At 38.6% G+C, this 12700-nt stretch overlaps 1 protein-coding gene across 2 annotated transcripts in view; it reads left to right on the forward strand.

The window, feature by feature from the left end:
• The window catches only part of ENOX2 (ecto-NOX disulfide-thiol exchanger 2), a 284389-nt gene that overhangs the window by 7836 nt on the left and 263853 nt on the right, over window positions 1–12700 (forward strand). Inside the window, exon 1 of one of the 2 annotated variants that reach the window (XM_060002343.1) lies at window positions 8078–8635. The exons of the other annotated variant lie outside the window; for it this stretch is intronic. The gene's annotated coding sequence lies outside the window, so the exon portion shown is untranslated. Of the gene's footprint in view, window positions 1–8077; window positions 8636–12700 lie in introns of those variants that run through there. 2 annotated transcript variants of the gene reach the window in all.

Raw genomic sequence — 12700 nt, forward strand, 5'->3', positions numbered from 1 at the left:
AACTGCCAGTAAGAGCTTCCTGGGGCAGAAACTGTCCCACAGTAAGGCCCCGTAATATGTCCTCCTACCATTTCTTCTTCAATCAAGTCCTCGGACACACTTCATTAGGATTACTTTGGTCACATAATATTCTAATTTTCACCTTTCAAGAGATGCTCAGTTTGAATTCAAGGAGCACTTGATATTCAAGCTCATTTATTCAATACACATTTAAGCACATATACAGGACCAGACCTTATGCCAAGTGCTAGGAATACAGTGATGAATTAGAAGTAGTCCCTGCCTGCCCTTAAGGAGCTCACAGTCAAGTTGGGAAGATAGACACCCAAACCAATAATTATATTACAATGGCAAAGGTGCTCAGAGAAAGAGCTATGTTATAAGGTGCCCTGGGAACATGATGGAGGAAATTATTGCTAGGGGTGGGCTCCTTACAGACCAGAGTCTAACTCTGCTGAATCACAAAGGATGAGTGGGCATTGCCTGGAATCTCGGTGGACAAAGAGGTGTGGGAAAGAATTCCAGAAAGAGGGAACACGAACACATGCGAAACAGTTACATATAAAAATGGATAGTTCAGAAAAAGGTGAGATACTGTGTATGAACCACTGGGAGTATAGAAGAGGGGACAGGATAAGGATCTGGAAAGGTATCTTGTGGAAGGAAGTCTGCTTGTTAAGGAGCTTGGCCTTTATCCTATAGGCGGGGGATGAGCCAGCACAGGGTTTAAACCGGGAGTAACATGATTGGATTGGAGGATGGGCTTTATGGGGAAAAAACTGGAGACAGAGAAAGTCCACCTTTTGATTTGGCAGTCTGAGAGGCCTTCCCTAATCACTTGCCGCTATTCAGGAATGCCATCTCCACTAAGTTTTTGTTCAACATACAAAGATCACTTTGAATAATTGTTTCCTTCTACACACAGGACATAGCTTCCTGCACTCCTTCACATGTTGGTTAGCTGAATATTCATTTTTTCCAACTCAAATCAGTGATCCCAGTAGTAATTGGGGTTTGATTATCATGAAGGAAATCAGAGTTTCAAAGCATAGCTGCTAGTTTGAAAAACTGTATGAGGCTTATTTATTGCCTACGGAGTCAGTGGGGCTGAGGTGAGTGATGGTCAGCTCCCTTGGGGACTGAGGGAGGGAAAGGGACAGAGGCTGAAGAGATGGCTGTTTAAAAAATGGTCAGCATCCAGAATGTTGGAACCCCCTAATGGCCACATCCAGACAAGGGAAATAGATACAAGGGCCAGAAGTACATGAATATAAAAAATGTATGTTGAAGGTAACTGTGCCCAAATTGTTCTATGTAGCCAATCGGTTTTGGAGCATATTCTTTCTCCGACTCAGATACTATAAATGGCTTCCCATTAGCCATAGGATGCAGTCCAAACTCTTTAGCCTGGCATTCAATACTTTCTGCAGTCTGGCTCCAGCCTACCTTTCCAATCTTCATATTTCTGTCTTACAGAACTTATCTGGCCAGCCAGTTACCCTTTCAGACACTGCTTTGGCATTCCCTCATCTACACTGTGAGCCCTCTCAGGGCAGTGACTGTGTTTTTAACCTCTTTGAATCTGCCACAGTGCCTAGCACAGTGTCTTGCATACAGTAGGCACCCAAGTATATGTACGGGTTGATTATTGTCCCCCACCCCATTCGTTCCAATTTCTCTACTACTATGGACCTAATATCCTCTCTACTAAAAATGGCAACTGAGACACTAGGTGCAAGGGGTCAGTTTTCAATAAACTAACTTTTAAGTTTTTATTTTGAAATAATTGTAAATATAGAAAAGTTAAAAGAATCATATAAGGACTCTCATATACCATTCACTCAGATTCACCACTTTTTAACATTTTGCCCTATTTGATTTATGCTTCTCCATATAAATATGGTTATTTTGTTCTGAAACATTTGAAGTTGAAAAAGCTGTACCCCTTACCTACCCCTCTCCTTTTTCCCTCGACCTTTTATGATGAAAAAAATTAAATATACAGAAAAGTTGAAAGAATTGTACAGTGAACACCCATATACCCATCATTTAGAGTCTATAGTTAACACTTTATTTGCTTTATCACCTATCCATCCATCTATCCATCTTTTTCTGCATTTCAAATCAAGTTGCCGACAACTGTATAATTCTTTCTAAATTCTTCAGTATGTGTATCATTAACTAGATGAACAAACTATTTTGTGCTCTGAAATCAACCAAATAATCCAATTATACTTGCATTTACTGTGTTGCCAAAACTCTGGTCTACCTGTGGATCTTAGATCTGTTTGGCCATGGGACATGTCTCTTTGATTAACTTTTGGATGTCCCTCCACTTCACCTAGTGCAGTGCCAGACACACATTCCATAAATACCATTTGATGCTGATGAGCAGAGACAGAGCTAGAGCCAGGGGGAGAATCACAATAAAACTAGAATAAACTGAGGGAGGAGAGGAGCATATGCGAAGAGGGCCATGAGTGAATGAAATAGAAGCTGGAACTTGAAGAATGGGGGAAAGATGGGGGCCTTAGACCACCTGGTACTTCCAGCAGTACTTCTATCTGCCACTTTCCAACCCTCTCTTTAGAAGGATAGATTCCAGGAAACTAGGGACAATTGCTGCTCAGCAGAGCGCATGACAAGTCTCCTTGCTACTACTTAGGCACCACCAATTAGTATAATCATGTTGCTTCATGAATATGCTAATCTACTGCAAGATGCAGCTTAGTTTTAGAGGGTATGGATGGGCCACTGAAAACCTCTTTCAAACTAAATCTGTGCTACAGGCCAAAGAGCACTTGAGTTAAATGAATCCTAGTTTCCTTTCTCTTTATAACCTTTTCTTTCTTGCTCTGTTGCTTATGAATACAAGTATAGCTCTAACATGCATTTATTGAATAATTATTTTGTGCCAAGCACTGTGCTAGTTGCTATCACATCATTAACACTTTCCAACAACCCAATGAGTAAGTACTACTTCTTTCTCCATTTGCCAGGTAAGAAAACTTGAGACTCAGCATGGTTAAGTACCTTGTCCATAAGCCAGAATTCAAGAAACTCAGGTCTGTCTGACTCCAGAGCCCAGTGGTCTTAACCACATTGTTGGATGAAATTTTTTAGAAAGTCGTCTATCTAGCATAAATGCAAGGAGATTTACTTTCACTGTATTAACTCAGCAGATGATTATTCACTAAGCAAGTGCAATTGAATCACTGAATTAAGAAGGAATTCAGTCATTCAGACTTTAATCATTAGAATGTTGGTATAGTAATGGATTCAAATTGCTTGAGTTCACATCCCAGATCTATCACTTACCAGTAGGGTGACTGCAAGCATGTCACTTAACATCAGTAAGCCTCAGTTTCCTTGCCTATAAAATTAGGATGATAATACCTACCCTATAGCTGTGTTGTGAGGACTAATTTAAAAAATAATATAAAGTATCATGCTATATTTGGCATGCAATAGGTGCTCAGCATAATTTAGATCACTTTCTTCCCTCTTCCTTTTTGGGACCAGACCACTCACCTGTAGCTTTCATTTGAGGAAAACAAACTGCTCCTGAAACATTTTTTGAAGAGAAACATTCTGAAAAGGAATATTAGCCTGACTATTCCCAAGGCACATTTGCCCAATGAGCAAAGACAGTTGCCCAACTCTTATGTGAAGCATATTTCAAAAAAGCTAGAAACATGAACCCTTAGGAGAATTGGGGTGGTACATCTCTCTCCTTCTGAAGATTAGGGCCAAATTGTGACATCCTCTATTTTGTCATTATTCTAAATTTCACAATTGGCATAAAGTATTAGACCTGGAATATTGGTAATCCCAGCCCAGTCATTTCAAAGTAAGCAAGCCGAGTCTAAAAGAGTATAAATGACTTGACCAAGGTCAAACAGTGAAAAAAATAGGAGAATTCAGTTTTCCCAACTCCTTATTTATTGCCATTCTGTGGTTCATTGTGGGCTGTCAGTCAGGTGAAACCAAGTCTTGATGTGTGTTCTTTGAACTGATTGGACTCTCAGGGTTTGGTACAAGTTTGATTGATTCAGAAAACATGAAGCTTTGGTCCAGTTCAAATTGATTCACTAGTTGTTGCTTTCAAACTATTAACAATTCTGTTTTGTTTGGGGTTTAGAAAATTAGTGTTGTTTCTCTCAGTTTAGGTCCATGGTTTGGTTCAAGTTCATGGTTATCTGAAATCTTCCACTGGGATTTTTGTTTTTGACAAAAATACTCAGAATCCAAGGAGGTTAACAATAGGAATTCATTTGAAAAGATCCGTCAGGCTTGGTGACAGCTGCTGAGAAGTTCAGGTGGATTAGGGAACCACTACTGCTTACATTCTGGAGATTGAAATGATGGAAACATTGCAGTGGTTTTTGGTGTATATGTTTGTGTGTTTGCTTTTATCAGGATTCTCTGATGCTTTAATTTCCATTCTTGCTAATCTGGCTTGAAACTGATGCTTTCCACTCCACTTTATTGCCTTTTGGTACATGCTGTCAGTCATGTTCTGGATATGATCCTCATCTTTTGACGGTGGGGAAAGAAGCTAACAAAAAATCGTCTTTCCTGTCCTTTTCCCTTTACTTTGAATGGCCTTTCTGAGGCACTTGGGGAATATGAATTTCAGCTTAAATGTGTGGAGGAGTTCAGTTGCAATGCCCAAAGGCAGAACAGCCTGATTCTGAAATACAGCCTTTGTTCCTTTCTTACCAGTGTGTTTTTAGAAGTCTCAGGCCAGTTTCCTTTGCCGAACCTGAAATTGGGCTGACACCTTTATTAGTGGCCAGCCATGCCACCGGTGAGGCTGTGGTGGAGGGTTGCAGTGATGAGGCCCCTAGAGAACTGTGTCCCACCTGCCTGGCTTTCCACATGCCGAAGGAAAGTGAGTTCTGGTGCTAGGTCTATCAGTGCTTTTTCAAGCTCTTGACTGTTTACCTAAGCAGTCGGAAGGCTAGGATTGCAGCTGTGGTAGTAAATGGGCCATTCCCAGTACCTCAAAAGGCAAGCACTTTCTAGGAGGTGAGGTTTTGGATGATTCCAGCAAGTATTTTTCTGCTTAGAAAAAAAAAAAGAAGCTCTCACTTCAGATTCTTTCACTCTCCTTCCCTCCCCTCTCTTCTCCTCTACTCCTTTCCCCACCCTTTCCTCCCCTTCCCCCTTTAATGGCTCACTTGCTATTAGCTACCTCACCTAACTCTTTGTGATTCATATTATCCATTTTACCCATTGATTTAATATAGATTTTGGATACATATTTTACTGGAATTTTCAGTATTGGCAATGACATTCAAGGGGACAATTAGAAAAAAAGTTTTCTTTCTTCTCGCAGGAAGTGGTCTGGGCACTTGTTTGAGGACACGGATGGCATTGGAGGGGGCCAAGGGGAGCTGATATCTGATATTTCTGCTACAGCTCCCACCTTTCTTTTGGCTGCTTCAGGATTTGGCCCACGTGGACAGACACGTACTTGGGAAACCACCATACAGATGAAAATCAGGACATGTGGGATTTGGCTGAACCAAAGGTCCCCAAACATTGTCTGGATCATTTAGTGCCCCAGGTGTGGCCACCCCAGGACTTCATGCGCTAAAACTGTGTCCCAGCTGAAACCAGCTGGCCACTGTATATATAGTATCAAGGCAGCTTGGAGCCTCATAAAGCATGACTTTGGATTTTTACCTTGTGGATTTAGATTTAGATAATCAACCTGAAACTTTTTCTACACACTGGGCAGTGAGGATGTACCAGGTTAATAGAAAGATTTAACAAAAGGAGATGCTCATTGTCTAGTAGCTTGCATTCCAGATGGGACATAATACTAGACCTTACAGAAAAATTGACTGACTTTTTGGAAAGGAAAGAAGGAGTTACAGGACTTTTGTCTCTTTAATAAACTTTTGATGTATTGTATATCAGATTTAATTGTTTTCTTTTCAAAAGATTTTCCTCCTGTGGAATTTTAAGAGGAAACAGTACTTCCTTCTAATTTTAAAATTGGAAGAATTGGATAATGTTTCATGAAATTATATTGGTCCTTTCTTATTTTTCTTATATGATACAGGTGCCTCATTTCAGTCATTTAGGCAAGATTTGTCTCAGGGTATAATAATAATAATCCCATACAATTTTATCGCTCTTTACAATTTACCAAAGTGTTTTTATATCTATTATCTCATTAGCTCTTCACAGCAATCCTATGACGCAGTCAGAATGGGTGCAATTATGTACAATTTATAAAATAAGGGAACTTATGCTCCAAGAAGTTAAGTGACTTGTCCAGAGTAACACAGATAGAAAGTTGTAGAACTGGAACCTGAACCCAGGTTTCCTGATACCCAGCCCCAGTACTCCTCCAATTGTGTCATGTTTCCTTCCTAAGAGACTGTCTCCTTTTTGTTCCTACTCATGATTCATTTTGAAGTCTAAAAAAGTGTGCTTCAGTTTAGCAGATGAGTAAAACTAAAGCACTTACAGGTAAAGTGCCTTCTTAAAGGTCACCTAGCTTCTCACCTTGACTTTAATGGAACTATTTTTAGGTATACATAGATTGTTTTTCAGTGTTAAATATATGCACAAAAGTTGTGTGATCTGTTGATTATAGGTATGAAAGCTGCACCTGGGGAATGGGACTAGGGATGAAAAGTTGGCTTAAAATAATTAGCTTCTTGCCTTTTTGTTAAGAGATGTCATGTTCAATATAATTTAATTTCTTTATACTTCCTTTGCTTCCAGACTTTTAAATACAATTCTTTAGGGAAAATTAGCAAATATTCATTCTGAATGTTGATTTCTCAGGAACAAGGGTAGCTGGAGGAAAAAGAAAGCAAAGGGGTGACTTTCCATGCACTATACGAGTGGGCAAGCATTATTTTGTTCGAGGCTGTGAGCTAAGATTTCTTCTAAGGCATGCAAATCGTAAAGTTCTGATTTGTCAACTGCATGTTGTTTCTTTAGGCACTGATGTATGAAATCCCAAACGAATTCTCGGATGAACATACTGCTAATTGCTTCTCCACCTGCTCTCCAACCTCCTCCACCCCACCCCCTCCACTCCCAATTCAGCCTGTAAGTGTCCGTCATTGGAGATGGATGGTGACACATGCAGTAATAGCAATTCATAAAAGCCAGTTCCAGCCCTTGTCTTCAAGGCTCCTGGATTTTCCACTGCCTGCTTTTGTGTAAGTGAAGTGGATGGAAGTGCTCCTGGCATCAGAATCCACCTCCCTATGCTCCGTTGCTAGAGCTCAGTTGTCGGCTGGAGCTGAGCTAAACAGAAGCATCATCGGAGCTGAGCTGAATTGTATCTGTTTTTTGGTTTTTTTTTCCTCAGTGCGGGGGTGGGTTAGGGGTAGTGTGTAGTGGGGGTTTGGGGTGCTTTGGCTTTTCTTTTTGTGGAGAGAAGAGGTTAGGGGAGAATAACTCACGGTAGGATACAACGTGAAACAGTTCCCTGAAGAGTGTCACGATGTTCCTAGTACAATATTCAGGTATAGTATGTTTTATTTTACCTGAAATTTTCCTTTTGTTTCAAAGTGCATTCCTCTCTTATTTTGCCTCCAGTTCAACTGTACTGAAGGACAAATAAGGTTCTAATGAGCTAAACAAAATAGCTGCATAAAATATGCCTGCCCCTAGCTATAATGTTTGTGGCAGATTGCTATGTAAAATCTGGGTTCTCTGTTAAATTGGTAGTCCCGATCCCTTAATTGTGCATGCTTCTCTGCTGTATTCTTGTATTGAATTTCTCAAGTCTTATGTCTGCAACTGGTAGTATGTGATATAGCCTAGAGTGTTCGCACAGAAGACAGTGCTTTGGAAGGAAAAAAGCAATTTTTAAAACACTTAGTATGTTGTGTTCCTCTTGAGTTTATTAACTCCTGTGTTTGTTAATTGGTTGTCTAGATTTGAGATATACAGTTAAGAGTAAGTAAATTTCAAATAGGAAGCATTCCAGAACACATTTGTTTGGTAAATTTATTTTTATTTCATTATTTAACTCATATTGATGAACATTACATATTATTGTTGTTGTTTGTTCTCCTGGTAGAAAAAAAGTGCTGAAAACAGCAAGGCTAAACATGCCAGCTCCAAACCATCTGTATTGTAAAATATCGTTGGACCAGAAGTGTTCCTTAAGTATTCTCTTAAGCTTTCAGAAACAATATTGGTCCATAATAATGAAGAACTTGGAGACTGATTAAGTATTGGTGAATGTTGTTTGAAAGGCTTCTTATACAGCAGTTTGATAGAAAGGATCCTTCCAAATAAAAAAAACCTTAAAAAAGTTTCACTTTCTCGCTGAACAGAACAGAAGCTTAGTTTCTACAACCACATGTTTTGATAAGTTTGAATATCATTTATTGTCAAGGACTTACACCTCCATTCTTGTTTTATTGTCCTTAAAATATTGTGCTCCTGTGCTTAAGAGCTAAAAGATCATGTTCTGTTTTGATACGTGGTTTGACAGTTGATTTCGCTCCTCATTAATTGGACAGCATGCAGATGATGTGGAGAAGTGAGTGAGTGAGAATATTTCAAGGTTACGCTGAAGAGCATACAGTGAACCTTAGTGCCTGGACCAACAGCTGCTGAATTGAATTGTCTGCAATTAAAGCAACAGCAGGTTTGTGTAGTCTCCCTGCAGCCCATTTATTTGAATTTATAGCTTCAGTTTCTTCTTTGGGTAGCGGTTGGTTTGTTTCACTAAGTGTTGGAGAGTTGTGCTTGTTGGATGTTTTCTCTATACTCTAATTCATGCTTGACTCCAGAAGAGCCATCTCTGTACATTTTTAATATGCAAAGTTGTTGAGGTTTTTCTCTTTGGATTAAAACCAGAGAATATCTCGTTTTCTCCACTGTAAAACTAAATAGATATACTTTCATGGAAAATATTGCTTTATTCAATAAGTAGAGGTTTCTCATGGGCCTGTGTTACTGGTTTAAATTTCTGGCAGTGAAAAATGTGGAAAATGTTATGCAACTGGAATTACTATATCTGGAAAGAACTTCTCTATGCTAATAAAAGTGTTTATGTTAAAAAAAATAGTGACATTATCTCCTTGCCATCTCTCAATTCCAGGGTGACCTAATGAATAATGTCAAAGCTAACTAGGTGGCTTTTATGACTGACTTGTATTTGTATCCTAATAGTAAATACATGCTTAATTCCGTCATGGTTTTACTCTATTAAAAAACAACTTAAAATTACAGTATAGTTGTTGGTAATTGACTCATAGTGGATATGATGTAAAACATTTACACAATGGTTTAACATATACTTGATCAATTTTTTCTCATAACCACCCTGTGTGAAATCAGTGGTGTTATGATCTCCATTTCAGAGGTAAGAAAACTGAGACTTAGAGAATGAGTAACTGGCCTGAGGTCTCGCATCTAACAAGAGGCAGAGCCCAAACTCATAGGTTAATTGATCTGATTCAAGAATCTGTGCTTTTTCTCACCCTTATACCAGGGTGCCTCTCAGTTGATGGATCCAGGGTAAATTTGACTTAAGCTACTAGTCAAGAAGACTAAGTTCAGTCATTTACTAAAAAAAAAAAAAAATGTGTTGATAGAACTGTAGAGATATTTTCTGAGCTATTTTTAACATAACATTTATTTTAATATGTGAGTGCTTTCCAGATTAAGTTTATAGATTATGTGGAGAAACATTAGTGTTTTGATTAATTTATACATCAATATGAATGAAGGTAGAGCCTTGTAAAGTTATTGGGAAGTAAAATGTCCGATTGAAAAGGTTAGTGTGGAATATTTTCCTTCTAAAACAAGCTAGTTCATTTTTAATATTCTGCTCAACATATATGATGGTTTTGGTAAAAGTTATGTGTATACTTTAAAATATACTAGCCAAATATGAAGGGCTATGTTTTAAAATTTGAGTATTTTATCCAGATCAACAGAAAAAATATACAGCTAACTCAGTTTCACACTTTTCTGTTTCTATCTATCTATCTAAAATAGATGAACTTTCTCATCTTTTAAAATTCTCAAATGTTTTCTCAATTTTAAATTCATTCCTTTAAAGGAGAAAGATGAACCCAGGTGCTTGAGTAGCTCATGCTAGTTCTCTGGTAAAACGTTCTTTAAAACCTCTTCAGGAAACATTCTTGAAGCAGTCATTCTTAGATCTGAATTTATTAGAGACTATGCCATTTACTGGGGAAATGACTGGATGCTCACACCATAGACAACTCTTCTTTAGCATTTGACAATGAATATTTGAGAATGCTATCAAGAACATGAGTCGGACATAGGGCAAGTATTGTTATGACCTGTTTATGAGACTTTTAGAAAGATGGTAATAGAAATATTGTCTCAGATACCATGTAACTTAGAATTTATCCTTATTTAAGATATCTTTGTATTTTAACATATTTTAAAGTAAAGCTATTCTTATATTTTTCCCCTCCTAGCAAAATGGAAAGGAGGATGATATAAAGCTCTTTTATCATTATTTAACTTAAATGGAATTCGACACTTAAAAAAATGCAGGAGGGAACTTGAGGGAATGGGTCAGGGTTAGAGGGAAAACTAGGCATGTGATTGGAAGCTCCATGTTAAACTTGGTTTCAGGTGGCAAATTTCCTGTGCAGTCAGAAGCTCTGGCTAACACCCCTCGCTCCATTCCTCTTTCTGGAAGCGAGCACTTTAAATATAAACGAAAAAGAGCTTATTATGGTTTTTAAAGGAATTGATATTTTTTGATTGGTGAAAGAAAGTCTTTCATCTGCAAAATAATCATTTTTCCCCCTGCTGTTTGAGGCCAAGAGAAATTAGAAAAGGAGTAGATTTCTAGGTTCCGGCCGTTCTTCCGTTCAGTATACCTTTGAGTGTGTTTTAGGGAAGTGAAAGTCAGGTCTTATGGATGTGAGTATAAGGGCTAGTTTACACCAGCCAGTGGTATGCTGGAGCCAACTTGCACTAGCTTACTTAAGGGGAATCACTAAGAATATTTACAAGCTGGAAAACTTACTCATATCTGTCTTTTTTCAAAATGGGCTTAAGATACTCATTTTGAGTAATATTAAGGCATGCTGCCTATGCAGGACAGTGTACTGCAGATGTCCCTTGGGCTGCTAAACTATACTGATCACCATTCCTTAGATATAGCACTTATACCTTCAAGGGTTATTGAACATTGAACTTAGCACAATTAAGTGTGTGTCTTTCACTCATACATACACATAATAATAATAGCTAACATTTATTGAGTGCTTACTATGTGCCAGGCCATGTTACAAATACCTTTTATGTATGAACTCATCAACCTTCACAGCATTCCTGTGAGGTAGGTGATATTATTTTCATTTTAAGGGTAGAATAAACAGGACAGAATTTATCAATAAGTAACCTGCCTACAGATCACACAATTACTAAGTAGCAGAATCAAGATTCTATTCCAGGAAGCCTGTCTCCAGGGCCTAAGCCCTTAATTCCTATGCAGTATGTTGTATGTCTTTAAGGGCTGAAGAAGCTGTTTGCCCACTTGTGTGCCACCCATAGAAGATACCCCATTGTCCATATCTTCAGAAAACATAGATGGTGTAGAGCTGTCTGCTCACCAGACTGCTGAGAATTCTACTTTCTTTCTGACCCTCATTGCTGGTACTTTTTATTGCCAGAGTCATGATGGATCATTGCATTCCCAACAGCTTCTAAACACTGCCACTACTCATGCTCTTTTTTCAGATTTTCAGCTTAAAAAAAATCTCTTTCATATTCTGTTGCTTCTCTCTCTCTGCAACCAGAGTGCAGTTTTTCTTCCATGCAGCCAGATGGCCAAATCATAGCACATCTTCCCAGTATCTACTCTCTCCCCACTCCATTTTATGCCTAGCTGTTAGTGTTCTTCCTAAATGCAGATCTCATATCACTACTCTCCTCAAACACCTTCTAAAGGATACTTTTTTCCCAAACAGGCATTCAGTGCCATCCATGGTCTTGTCCCAGGTACCCAGAATGCATCTGTACCCCTATCTCCCACTACACAAACTTCTCTAAACCCTATTCACTAGCCACTCTAGCCCACTTGTAGGTCACCAGGTATGCTCCAAATTTTCAAGCTCTTGTGCTTTTCTTCATGTTGTTCTCTGTATTTTAATTGTCATTCTTCTACCTCTCCAATAACTCCAGAGCAACTCACCATTTAAGGTTCAGCTGAAATGACACCTGCTACTATATTATACTTATTTTTGGTTTCTCTTCCCGCACTAGATTGAGCTCCTTGAAGTTAAAAACCTTACTTTACTAATCTCTTAGCACATAGGCTAGCATCTTGTACATACTTAGCATTTACGTGCAATATTCAGATCTTCAGAAACTACACTACCAAAGAGTTTTTCTCCTTTCCTGCTAGCTCAAGATTCAAAGCTGTTCCCAGAGCCTTAGAGTTCCAGAAGCTGAATGGCTATACAGCTTCCGCCCTGTATAGATATTCTGGAATATTTCTATTCAAAAGATTTGTTTCTAGTGCGTCTGTCTTCTTGACTTTTCTCTCTGTATTCATCCTTACTCAGATCTACTACACCTTGAAATCTCCTTCCTTTGCCTTTGTGGAACAGTTTGCACTTTTGTAAGGAGACAAGGGCTTGCCTATGTACACATATTAATACTTACCCGTACAAGAAAATGAATCAGAATGTGTAAACTGATCACTGGAATTTTTTGA

This window comes from Delphinus delphis, chromosome X, assembly GCF_949987515.2.
Source record: "Delphinus delphis chromosome X, mDelDel1.2, whole genome shotgun sequence".
Lineage (NCBI taxonomy): Eukaryota > Metazoa > Chordata > Mammalia > Artiodactyla > Delphinidae > Delphinus > Delphinus delphis.